The sequence below is a fragment of the Empidonax traillii genome, unplaced genomic scaffold (assembly GCF_003031625.1).
Source record: "Empidonax traillii isolate 1590-97213 ecotype Southwest subspecies unplaced genomic scaffold, ASM303162v1 scaffold16:size2589160, whole genome shotgun sequence".
NCBI classification, from domain to species: domain Eukaryota; kingdom Metazoa; phylum Chordata; class Aves; order Passeriformes; family Tyrannidae; genus Empidonax; species Empidonax traillii.
Window position 1 is genome coordinate 1,992,280 of NW_020955209.1, and position 11,218 is coordinate 2,003,497.

The window sequence follows — 11,218 nt, forward strand, 5'->3', positions numbered from 1 at the left end:
GCAGATGGTGCTGTGGAGATCACGCGAAGCAGCCACCCTAACAGGGTTCGACACGGCTTCCGCTTAATCCGTAAGTCGAAAAGAGACTCTTGTATGAAGTCCTTTTTTATCGAAAGTGCTACAGCTTGAGCTGGGCACCCCTGAAGATGGACCCCAAACAAAGAAATCCCTGGGCAATCATTCCCTTACAATCCAAGTTGACCTCTCACATGGCAGTTTGTCCAAGTGGTAATATTGGGGTCTGGGATCTTCTTGTTTTTTACTAGTTTGATTTTCTTGCTGTTTCATTACTAAGCAGTTGCTAAGTGATCATCTTCTTATACAATATACAGTGGTTCTGTGTCCTGTTTCACATCCTCTTAGGTTGTTTTCATCTGGTTCTGTAGTTAGCTATTCAACATGCTGTAATATGGTTGTTACAGTTCATTTACCACAATCTATCGGCTTTGCATATTCTAGCTGTTAATGTTTAAGCTTCTAGTGCTAAATTTAAACTAGCACGTTCTTTTGTTTTTATTAACATTCCTGTTACATGGGAGCAGAATATTTGTATAACCTCAGGTGTGAGCACAGTTGAGTACAGCAAGTGTTACAACATCGAATACAAACAAAGAGGCAAAAAGGAAATAATCCACAAAGAATTCATTTTGCCCAAGCTTCTAATCAGGTACCCAGGAGGTGACCCAATACTTCATGGTGAAGTACTGGTGAAGAAGAGACCGTACTTCTTGGAATCTTGCTGAAGTACTGTCCAACTGTACTTAATGAATTAATTTTACTTGTTCTTACAACTTCGTGGAAACATCCAGTTATCAGGTATTTCTTTGGTAAGACAGGGTTTGTCCCTATTGTTCATATTCCATCTTCATCCTCCACTGCTTCCCACTTTTCCCACTGTTCCTTTTCTTCATTTGTCATATCAATTGGTATAATTCTTTTGGATGGTCAGCATCTGGCCATGAGCTCTTATCTGAAGTAACTGCCATAATGTTCACCACCGGCTGATGAACCATGGCTTTTGCTGCTGTACCAACTAAGGCACTGCCTTTGCTGGTTACAGTAGTGTCCCTTGTACAGGCTGGACAGCAAACCACAGCAGTTTCTTTGGGAAGTGGGATTGTGTCCAGCAAGTACCAAATTTCTGTTCCATTAGCCATAGCTTTTCCTGAGGAGGTGAGAAACCACCGTTCTTTCCACAATACAACCTTTGGTTTGGCATACACACCTTGAATCCATATGGGCAGTTACTCTTCCCAGGCAAGCTGCTCGGCTAACACAATTAACTCTGCCCCTTAAGCACTAACTGTGTCTGGAAGGGGTCTGGCATTTGCAACCTGCTGCTGGTCCACACTTTTTAGCCAGTTTTTGATTGCCCGTGTAAACAGTAGGGTGACCATCTGTGAATAAAACAAGATCTGAGTTCTGTCTGTGAAATCTGCTCGTGCCTTACTAGTAGTCTGGATTAGTGTGCCACATTGTTGGTCCTCTTCCCCTTCTCCAGGTATTGGTAATAGTGTTGCCAGGTTCAATGTATTGCACCTGTTTAGAGTCACATTATCTGCGTTTAGAAGATTTAATTTATATTTATATGCTTACTGGGGGGACAAGGCTTGTATTGCACAGTGTTTGTGAAGTAATTCGACTTCATGTGGCAGATAGATTGTAATTGGTGAAGTGCTCTAATACTAAAGATTGACTTTTTTCTACTATTCCAGCTGCCACTGCCACTGATCTGGTGCATGCTGGAGCTCCAGATGCCACTGGATCCAGCTGGACAGGATACTAACCACAGGTCTTTGATGGGGTCCTAATTTCTGCATTAAAACACCACTAGCCTCATATATATATACAGGTCAAAATGCTTTGTGTAGTCTGGAAGTCGTAATGCTGGAGACAAAGCCAAGACTCCCATGTAATGGGTTCTATTTCTTCTTTTTTTGTTGTTGTTTTTGTTGTTGTTGTTGTTGTTGTTGCTTCTGTTAGAGATTACATTAGTTCCCCTAATCCTGGTATCCATGGTCAGCAAAACCCAGCTGCATCTCAAAGCCCTCATAGCTGGGGAGGGTTTTTTTTTTTTTGTAACTGGCAGAGGAGTTTCATTTATAGCTTTTATTCTTTCTGTATCTGTTACCTGGTGTCCTTCCTTTGAAATGAATCCCGAATGTTATACTTCCATTTGACAAAGCTGGAGCTTGGACGGAGATAAGTCCTTGGTTGCTAAAGCAGTACCTAAATGTATAGTATCTTTTAAACAGTCATTACAATTTCTACTAGCTATTAGTACATAAATAGTAAATGAATCATCTACATATTGCACTAAAACTTATCCACAAGGTGACTCAATATTCTTGAAATCTTTTAATATCTGGGAAAAGATGGTGGGAGACCCATTAAACTCATAGAAAAGACAAGTTCATGTCAGCTGTCGTCTCTTCCAAGTAAATGCAAACAGGGGATGGTTTTCTCCGTCTGTAGGAATAGTGAAGAACAGTGCAGTCAAATTAGTCACAGTAAAACACAAAGCCCAGTGCAGGATTTGCAAGAGTACAGGAGTGGGATCTGGCACTATGGGGTGTGAGACAGTGACGTACTTGCTCTCAAATCTAGAACAAATCAAAACTCGGGATCTCCGTCATTTTCCAGTCTGTTTTTTCTTACTGGTAACACTGGGGTTTTATATGGGAATTCAGACACTTCTAAGATTCCTCGGACAGGGTGCTGAGCTAGTTTTTTTTGAATACTTTTCCCTGCTTCCCGGGGATGGGCTGCTATTTCACAGCAGAGGGCGCGCCTCCCTTTGTTTTCAGGCGTGTTTCAGCAGTCCCGCTTCACTTCGCGATTGACTCTGCAATTCCGTGGGCACCAGCTTCCAGGTTGGACTCCTGAGCTTCAGATGTTACTCATACCCCTGCGATTGTCAAACTGGTAATCCTGGGTGATAGATGTAAATGTACATCCAGGGTTTAGAGGAGTTGTCTTCCTAATAGACAAGATGGGAACACTTCTGGTATTACAAATCTTCCCTGTAGCCCTTTATTTCCTCTTGTGGATGGTAATGATTTACTTAAAACATGTTCTGCTTTTCCTGTTACCCCTTGAATTAAACCCTTGTCCTGTGATGCAGTTCACTTTGGTGCAAAATTTAAGTGATAGTGTTGGTTCTTGCGTCAACTAAAAATTCAGCTTCCTCTCCCTCTGTTTTCCTAATTTTATGTCCCTTTTGATTCAGCTGAGCTTTCTACATGCCATAGACTCCAATTTCCACAGTCTTCTGAGTTCCCTGCCTTCATTCATTGCATATTACTTCATGATTCCTGTCTTAAATCTTCCATGTCCAGTTCCCTTTGAAGCTCCTGCGGATGAAGTGGGCATTTTCTTTGCCAGTGACCAAGTTTTCCACAGTAATGATACTTTTCCTCCAGGTTAATTCCGTGTCTTCTCATTCCTCTTTCAAATCTCTGATCTGACCTGCCTCTGCTCTGTTTTGTTCTCTCCAAGGGGGAAATCCCCTCCCTCACTCTTTTAGCTGTAAACTCTGTGACAGTGCTGCAGACATTTTTTACAGTGAGAACAATCACACACTGGAACAACCTTCCCAGGGACATGGTAGAGTCCCCATCTCTGGAGGTTTGCAAGATGTGACTGGACAGGGTTCTAGATGATTTCGTCTAGGCTCTCTTTTCCATGGAACGCTGCACCAGATGAACTTCCAAGGTCCCTTCCAGCCTGGGCCGTTCTATGATTCTGTGATCTCCAGGATTCCAAGGTTGATTAGTAAGTACATGCAATGCTAGAGGAGGAGTGTTAGTTTTCCCTGCTACAGGATTTTGAAGAACATTGGCATAAGCATTAGATGGAGGAGTGGCAGAAGCAGTAGTAAAACGTGGGTTAGAAAAAGCAGAGAGGGGAGTGCAGTGGTGGAGCAGGTTCCACAAGCATACCTTTTGGATCACTTATGCCTGCCACAGCTGGATTCATAACCCAGGTTCTCTGTGAACTTTTCCAACCACCTCCTTTACTGCAGTCATAGGCCCAGTTGTCCCAGAAATGCCAGAAATCCATTTGATAAGGTTTTGAATATCCCACTATATGCCATAGCAAAGTTATTTTCTTTTGGTCAAAGAATCCTTCATAGGGCCACGCCAACACACACCCCTCTGCTTCTTTGTCATTGTCAGCTATTCATCCTGGCCCATTGCTACTGCTCAGGTTTTTGATGGACTGCCTATTTTCCTCCAATTTTCCAGTACCTCAATTAAGGGCATTCCCTTCTCTATCCCAGGTCTGTTCCCCATACCTGTATGCCAAATCTGTGTGCCTAGCTCTGATCAGGTCATGCACACCTCTCCTAGCATGCTTCTGAACTGGGACTTGAACCCACTTGAAGCCAGAATATCCAGAATTTAGTAGCGGAATTTTGGCAACGGTCAGTCAGTGCCTCCTGTCTCCAAAGTTCCCAGATGAACTCACCCGATATCAGCAGCTGGACATTTGGAGGTGAGAGCATCCAGCATCCAGTGGTGGTTGCCTGGAGTCCCATCTGGGTTGGCAAACTGCTACGAAAATTACAGATAGCAGCCACCATAACAGGGTTTGACTTGGCCTCCCCTGAATCAATAAACCAAAGCACTGGGAGCAGCGGTGTGGAAATCTGTAGGATGGATGTCGTGGTTTAACCACAGCTGTCTGCTGAAGGACAAGGTGAATCCTATTGGTTTGCAGAGGTGAAAGCGATCCGGCTGGCTTATGTGCCTCGTAAGTTCATCGTGACATTTGGGCTGTGATTCCCTGGGTTCTTACCCTTAGCAGAAATCCGATGGTTGAGTTACATCAGGAATCAAACTGGTTGGCATTTTGGGCTATTTTGTTCTTTCCTGAGTAACTGTGGGCATGCAATACTGAAGCTGAGCAGTGCTTTAGAGGTTGAGGGTTTCCAGTGTCCTAGGTCCAAAATATTGACCTTTCTCCTCTTTCTTCATACGGGGAGTGGACAGGAAGGTTTTGCCCTTGAGGAGGTGCAGGCTTTGCTGGAGGGTTTCACAGGGCACTAATGCCAGGAATATTAGCAGTGAAAGCCAGAGTGTGGCTGCTGCTTCTCTGGAAATTGGTGTTATGGTTAAATCCAGCAACTGGGACTCAGGGGTATTATGAGGATAGGCACAACAAAGATGCAGTAAGTAGATTATCTGAAAAGTCCTCCCCCTCACTTTTTCCCTCTGAATTTCCCATTTTTGTTTAAGTTAACTATTTATGCCATATTGTTAACCATGGCCCCAAAATGATGCAATAGCACTGCCTTTAGAAATGGAAAATCATTTGCAAATTATGCTTAACAATTGTCATTCAGAGCTCTCCAAACACTGTTTTGATAGTTGACCTTGCAAACTGGGGAAGACAGAAGTAAGTCACAAAGATTCCTGCAAGTTAAACTATTTTCCAAGCTGATTATGAAGCTTAGAGCTCAAAAGGTCTTTGTACAGAAACTCACAAAATACCTTTTCTTTTTCAAGGGTTATCACCACCTAATTCATTTTACCTCTGATTTCGCATTAGAGGTATTGTTTACTCCTCTGCTGTTCTGAAAATGCTCAGGAAGTGTGATATTATGGTCCTTCCCACAAGCCTGTTCCAATACACAGCAGCCGTCTTCACCATGGCTGGGCTTTGTTAATGAATGTTGCTTGAATGTTTAAGAGGGGCTTTCCTTGACATTTTATTTATTCCTTAATAATCTCAATCATGCTGCCAGTGATCAGGTGAAATTCACATTGATGCCATTGCCTGGCTGCTACCAGTGCAAGACTTGTTGAAGAAATGATTATAAAACCGTCAATGCAATGAATCACAGAACACAACCATAGAATACCCTGAGTTGGAAGGGACCCATAAGGGACCTATCCAGCTCCTGGCCCTGCACAAGACAGTCATAAGAGTCACACCATGTGCCAGAGAGCATTGTCCAAAAGCTTCTTGAACTCTGTCAGGCTTGGTGCTGTCACCACTTCCCTGGGGAGCCTGTTCCAAAGCCCGATCACCCTTCGGGTGAAAAACCTTTTCTTAATACTTAACATAAACCTCCCCTGACACAGCTTTGTGTCATTCCCTCAGGTCTTGTCAGTGTTAACCAATGTTATGCACAGAGGCTTGTGCTGGCTTCCAGAGAGTTTTTATCAGCTTTCATCAACCATTTAAAATTAGTTACAGTTCCCTGATTTACTTTGTCTTTGCTTATTTTTAAGGGGCAAGAGAGTGTGGGTTTAGATGAACGTGTCAGAATGCAAAGAAAGGATAAAAAACATTTTTCATTAAGATTAAAAAGCAGTTAATGCCTAATAGAAGTCTGGCTAAACTGATCTACACCTACCGTTGGTGGCTAGAGCAGACACCCATTGATATATACTCTTGATAGAAAGCAGAACTAGAGGAATCACAGCGTTACAGGGAAGCACAACTTAAATGATCAAGGAGGTCATCTGAAGATTATCTTACAGGGAGTAAGGAGGCAGGCTGGGACTCTGCGCAGGGAGTGGCTTAGAAAGGACAGGTTGTTAGCAAGTTGATAAAGGAATCAGACGGACAATAGATCCACGGGAGGATACTAAAAGGACTAGGCCAGGACATATCCCTGAATATCCCTAGCACAGGAGCACCAGATACAGTAGAGAAAGTGGGGGGATGGACTGTAGAAGGCGGCAAGGCTCATGTGCTCTCTCCCATTAGCCTCTGCCCAGTGAAAACAAATGTGTTTGTCTCCATGTGTACCCATGTGACTTCAGCCCACTTCTGGTGGAGAGGATTCTTTGCTTCAAAAAATTACCGTTTTATTCATGAACAACCTTCTCGCCTGCTTTGTAATCAATAATCTCTAGTAAACACTTTGACTTCTCTGTTTCTGCACCAGGAATGTCCAGCCCAAATCCATCTTGTTCAGCCACCGTGATTTCCACTTGGTCCTAAAACATTCCAGATGAGATCTTTTATGCAAAAAGAACTGGCTGTGAGATCAGTCTGGTTACACAGTTCTGTGATGTGTATTTCTATGCTGCCTGTGGTAAAAGATGGGAAGTCTGTAATAAATGAAGAAGGGGGTGGAGCCTCTTTTCTAAACGGTGGACTCAGGGAGTGCTCTAAAACTGTCCCAGTGCATCAGAGCAGCAGACCAGGCTGTGACTCTCCCAGTATGGGGCTGGGACAACACATGACAGAACAGAACATCACCAGCTTATAGCTGCTCACCTTTGGGCATGCTGAGTGCTTGCCTGACTCGCATATCCAGGGTGTCCGGAGTAAAATGGCCTTTGGTGCCAGACTCTGGTCTTCTAGCTCGCTGAGCTAAAATAATGGTCATGGGTATTTTAGGCTTAGAGGGCAGAGAGTGCAGGTAGATATTTTAATCAGAGGGATTTTGCCCAGCCTAGCAAGGATGGGTTAGTGCACATCTTTGCTATGCATAGTGCCAGGCCACCACTCCAGGCAGTCCTGGCCACACAGTGATTCATACCAGGCCAGTAAATGCACTGTAGCTCCAGCCCAGCCAAACACAACTCTCACAGCTGCAGTGGGGAAGGCAGGCCCAGACAGTGGGCAGCCTTGCTGCTCAGCGGGGGTGCATCTTAAAATGTTGTGGGCATTTTTTGCCATGATGTCTGTCAATCCATATGAAGTAAAGATCTGTTTTCATATTTATTTTTCCTTCTCTGATTTTCATTTTTTTACTTTTTTTTTTTCCCTCTGTAGCTACCAATCTGACAAACCCAGAGGTGTTTTGTGTTCTCCTTCTTATGTGTCAGCCATCAGATGATCAAGATCTATAAACCAAATGCAGAGGCTGTGCAAGCATAATGAGAGGAGTAATGTGATTCTGTAGATCTTTTATTACCATTCTCATGAAAGCACTGCACTTCTTGACAAAATTCTGCAACCTCAACCTTTTCAGACATGGGCTACTATAGATAGCATTACTTTGGTGAGGTGAGGATGTAAGATTGATTTGTACTATGTCATCATACTGTGATGACATTAATTCCATTACCACTATTTATTTTCTAAGCCTTTCCATTCACAGGTTATTTACCTTTGTAAAATATCATAGGAAATGGAAGGGCTGTGTTCAGTGCCACAACCACAGCTGTACTTGGGCTTCCCTTCTCACTGGCATGACACACACCCCCTGCCCGAACTGCACCAAGTGTTTCACATTATTCCTCCAGATGTGTAATGCTCTGCATTTTGCTGCTAGACAATTCTCTGACGCAGTAAGGAAAATGGATAATGTACTAACACGTGTTTTTGTATGTCCCTAAAGCTACTTTAAATTGATTGGGCAGATTTTTAAAGATCAATGCAAGGGCCTTTAGCGCTCTTCTCCGACACTGACAAAGGATTAACAGAGACCAACACCAGGCTGAGACTTTGTGTTTGTTGTTGACTTTTTTCTCACAACTGAGCTATACATCTCCAAACACCAGGGTTTCTAATGCAAATGCTACAGCCCTTCACTGTAGCAACTTAGAGGAGCAATGCTATGATTTTAATAAAGCTGTCAGATTAAGTGACTGCATGGTTACACTATGATATTAATACATGTTCTTAACTGTCAATTAGTTAACTGGCTAATAAAAAGAGCCTAGCTTATAGGATTTTACTAATGAATATAATGCTTTGTTTCTGGGCAAAACATATGCTTTGGATATATAATTAGAAAAGGCTCCCCTCTCTCTCCCCCATCGAGAGAGCATGTGCAGCTGAATAAAGGAGCTCATTATACCTGTGAGGGGTCAAAGTCTGTGGATCTGTAGCTTATGGTATTATGACAGATTACAAAATCACTCTATTATGTTAGTCAATCTGTTTCCAAGCACAAACTAGCAGGGAGCAGGGCACTAGAACCTCCCGAGCGGGGCACTCGTTGGCTGTTCCCGGCAGTCTTATGATGGGTCAGCTGGCAGTGACACCACCTCTGACAGCTCACATGTCAGACCTTCCCTGCCTGACTTCTGCCTTTGTTGTCACAGAGCCTCTTCACAGACAATCAATCCCTGCTTCACGTTGTAAAGAGCTCCCAGTAAGAGCTGAAACAAATTTGAAATCCATGTGTAGCCATCGCTTCTGCTAATTAAAGGGAAAAGCAGAGCACTTGCGCTCCAGCTAACCTCTCTCAGGCTCTCACCTTAAAAAAAAAAAAAGAACTAAAAAATTTCCAAGTAGAGAAGGGAGTAGCTAAACAGCAACAGCTCAGAGGGAAAGCATTGGGTTCAGGTTTGGTGCGTGCATTGGTTTAAAAGGAAAAAAGTAATTCATATGTGGGATAAAGAAATTTCAGACATGATAGAGATCTTAAGAAATATTTGACTTCCCTTATGTTTCAGGGAAATTATTCTGCCGAAAAGTCTTATTCAGTCAACTCAGCATAGAACTCCTTGGTACCAAGGGGAAAGAAAATCCCCTTTTATTTGAGAAACACAGCAGTAGTCAGCACTGTGGGCACATACACTTCTGACAGACTGCAACTTTCCGAGATCCTACCAAAGACAGGTGGTTCCACCACTACCTTGGGCTGGTTATTTTGGCCTCTCCAGGAGGGTCCCAGGGCTGCCAGTGTGGCACAGAAAGACTTGGGGGTAAACCAGAACAGGTAAGCTGGCTCAGGTAGCCCTCACGGACTGGAACTAAAAAAACCAAACTCTGTGCCCTGTGGTCAATTGACTGTGGTGCCCAGGAAGATGCAAAATCTGACCTTAGATTCTCCTTCAGCTGGGACTTTTACAGGCTCCATCTTGTGGGATTTTGTCATAGCTAACCAACAGAGAGGTCAAGCTGCTGCCTCTCTGAGGGGTAATTTCTTTCCTCTCCTCAGCAAGCCCTTATCATCAAACTTGTGAGAACTCCTACGGCATGTTCTCCCTTGAGTCCAGTTTGATTAAGATTTGCCAAGACATTCAAAATGTAAGAGATCATAATCTTCATTCAAACCCCATAAGACGCAAGCTTTCTTTCCTCGGGAAGGCAAGCTCGGAATGTTCTTGCCCTACCATTCATTGAGAGCTTTTTTTTCCTTCAAATACCATGCAAAGAGCACAGTTTTAACCATCCCGTGTTTACAATAGGCACTGTGTCACTCAGCAGCAATAGCAGCAGCAGCTTCTGTCATGGTGAGGAAGGGACCTGGGTCAGAGTTGGCCCCAAAACGAAGGAATGCCGTCGTGCAGGTGCTCTCATGCTCACTCTGGACTGGGGTTAATGAGCAGGAGAAGCCACAGCTCCTGGAGGACACAGGGTAGCCCAGAAGAGATTTTTGTAGGATTATGCTGGACACAATACTGACCCAGCAAGGAGCTGGGCACGGGATCTGACCTCCAGCAGTCCTTTCTCAGCACCTTCCTGGAGCCACTGGGCTTACTTTCAGAGGTGCCCCTGCAAAAACAGGTAACTAAGAAGGTAAGCATAGACTTACTTTGGGGCAACTGTCTCTATGTGACCCCGTTTGAACAGGGGAGTTGGACCAGATGACCTGCAGAGGTCCCTTCCATCATCAAGAATTCTGTGATACTGTGAGGAGGACCAGCGTATATTTGCTGTGCACAACAGTACCGAGCTGTGGATTTACTCCATAGCCTGCATGAAGTAAGGACTGTGATTCTGGAATCAAACCACCCTAGGAGTGATGATGGATGAATCTTCAAAGCCACCCTGGGTGCTCTCAAATGAAGGGCTACTCATAGACATGGCGGAAATGCTGCAAGGAAGCACTAGGGGGAAGAACCAAGGACTTCTTTGAAAAGCAAGCAGAGGAAGCTGCTTATAGGACACAGCGAAGAGTTTTTCCCACCCTGCAGACTCCAGGAGCTTTGCCGGCTATCCTGCCCAAGTGGAACACTGCTGGGACACCCAATCCTGAGTGCCCTGTGCACCTCTCAGAGCTTCTGCTTCCCCTCCGTGTGCCTGCCCATTTCTGCAGTGATTTCCTTGGCATTACAGCTCCCTGGGCTCCCTGTTGGTTCCTGGTCAGAGCCCCTGGGCTGGCAGCACAGGACCATGGTGACTGGGGTTGTTCTGGGACCTGTAAAACCATCAATGGTAATCTCTCCCACCAACTTTTTCTGGCTGCACTCATTGGATTGCTTGATGTTTACCAAGTGATTGTGCCATTACCTGCTCATGGTAATAAACTTCACTGTAGTTGCAAAGCACCCTCATAATTTTAACTTTGTCATTTACA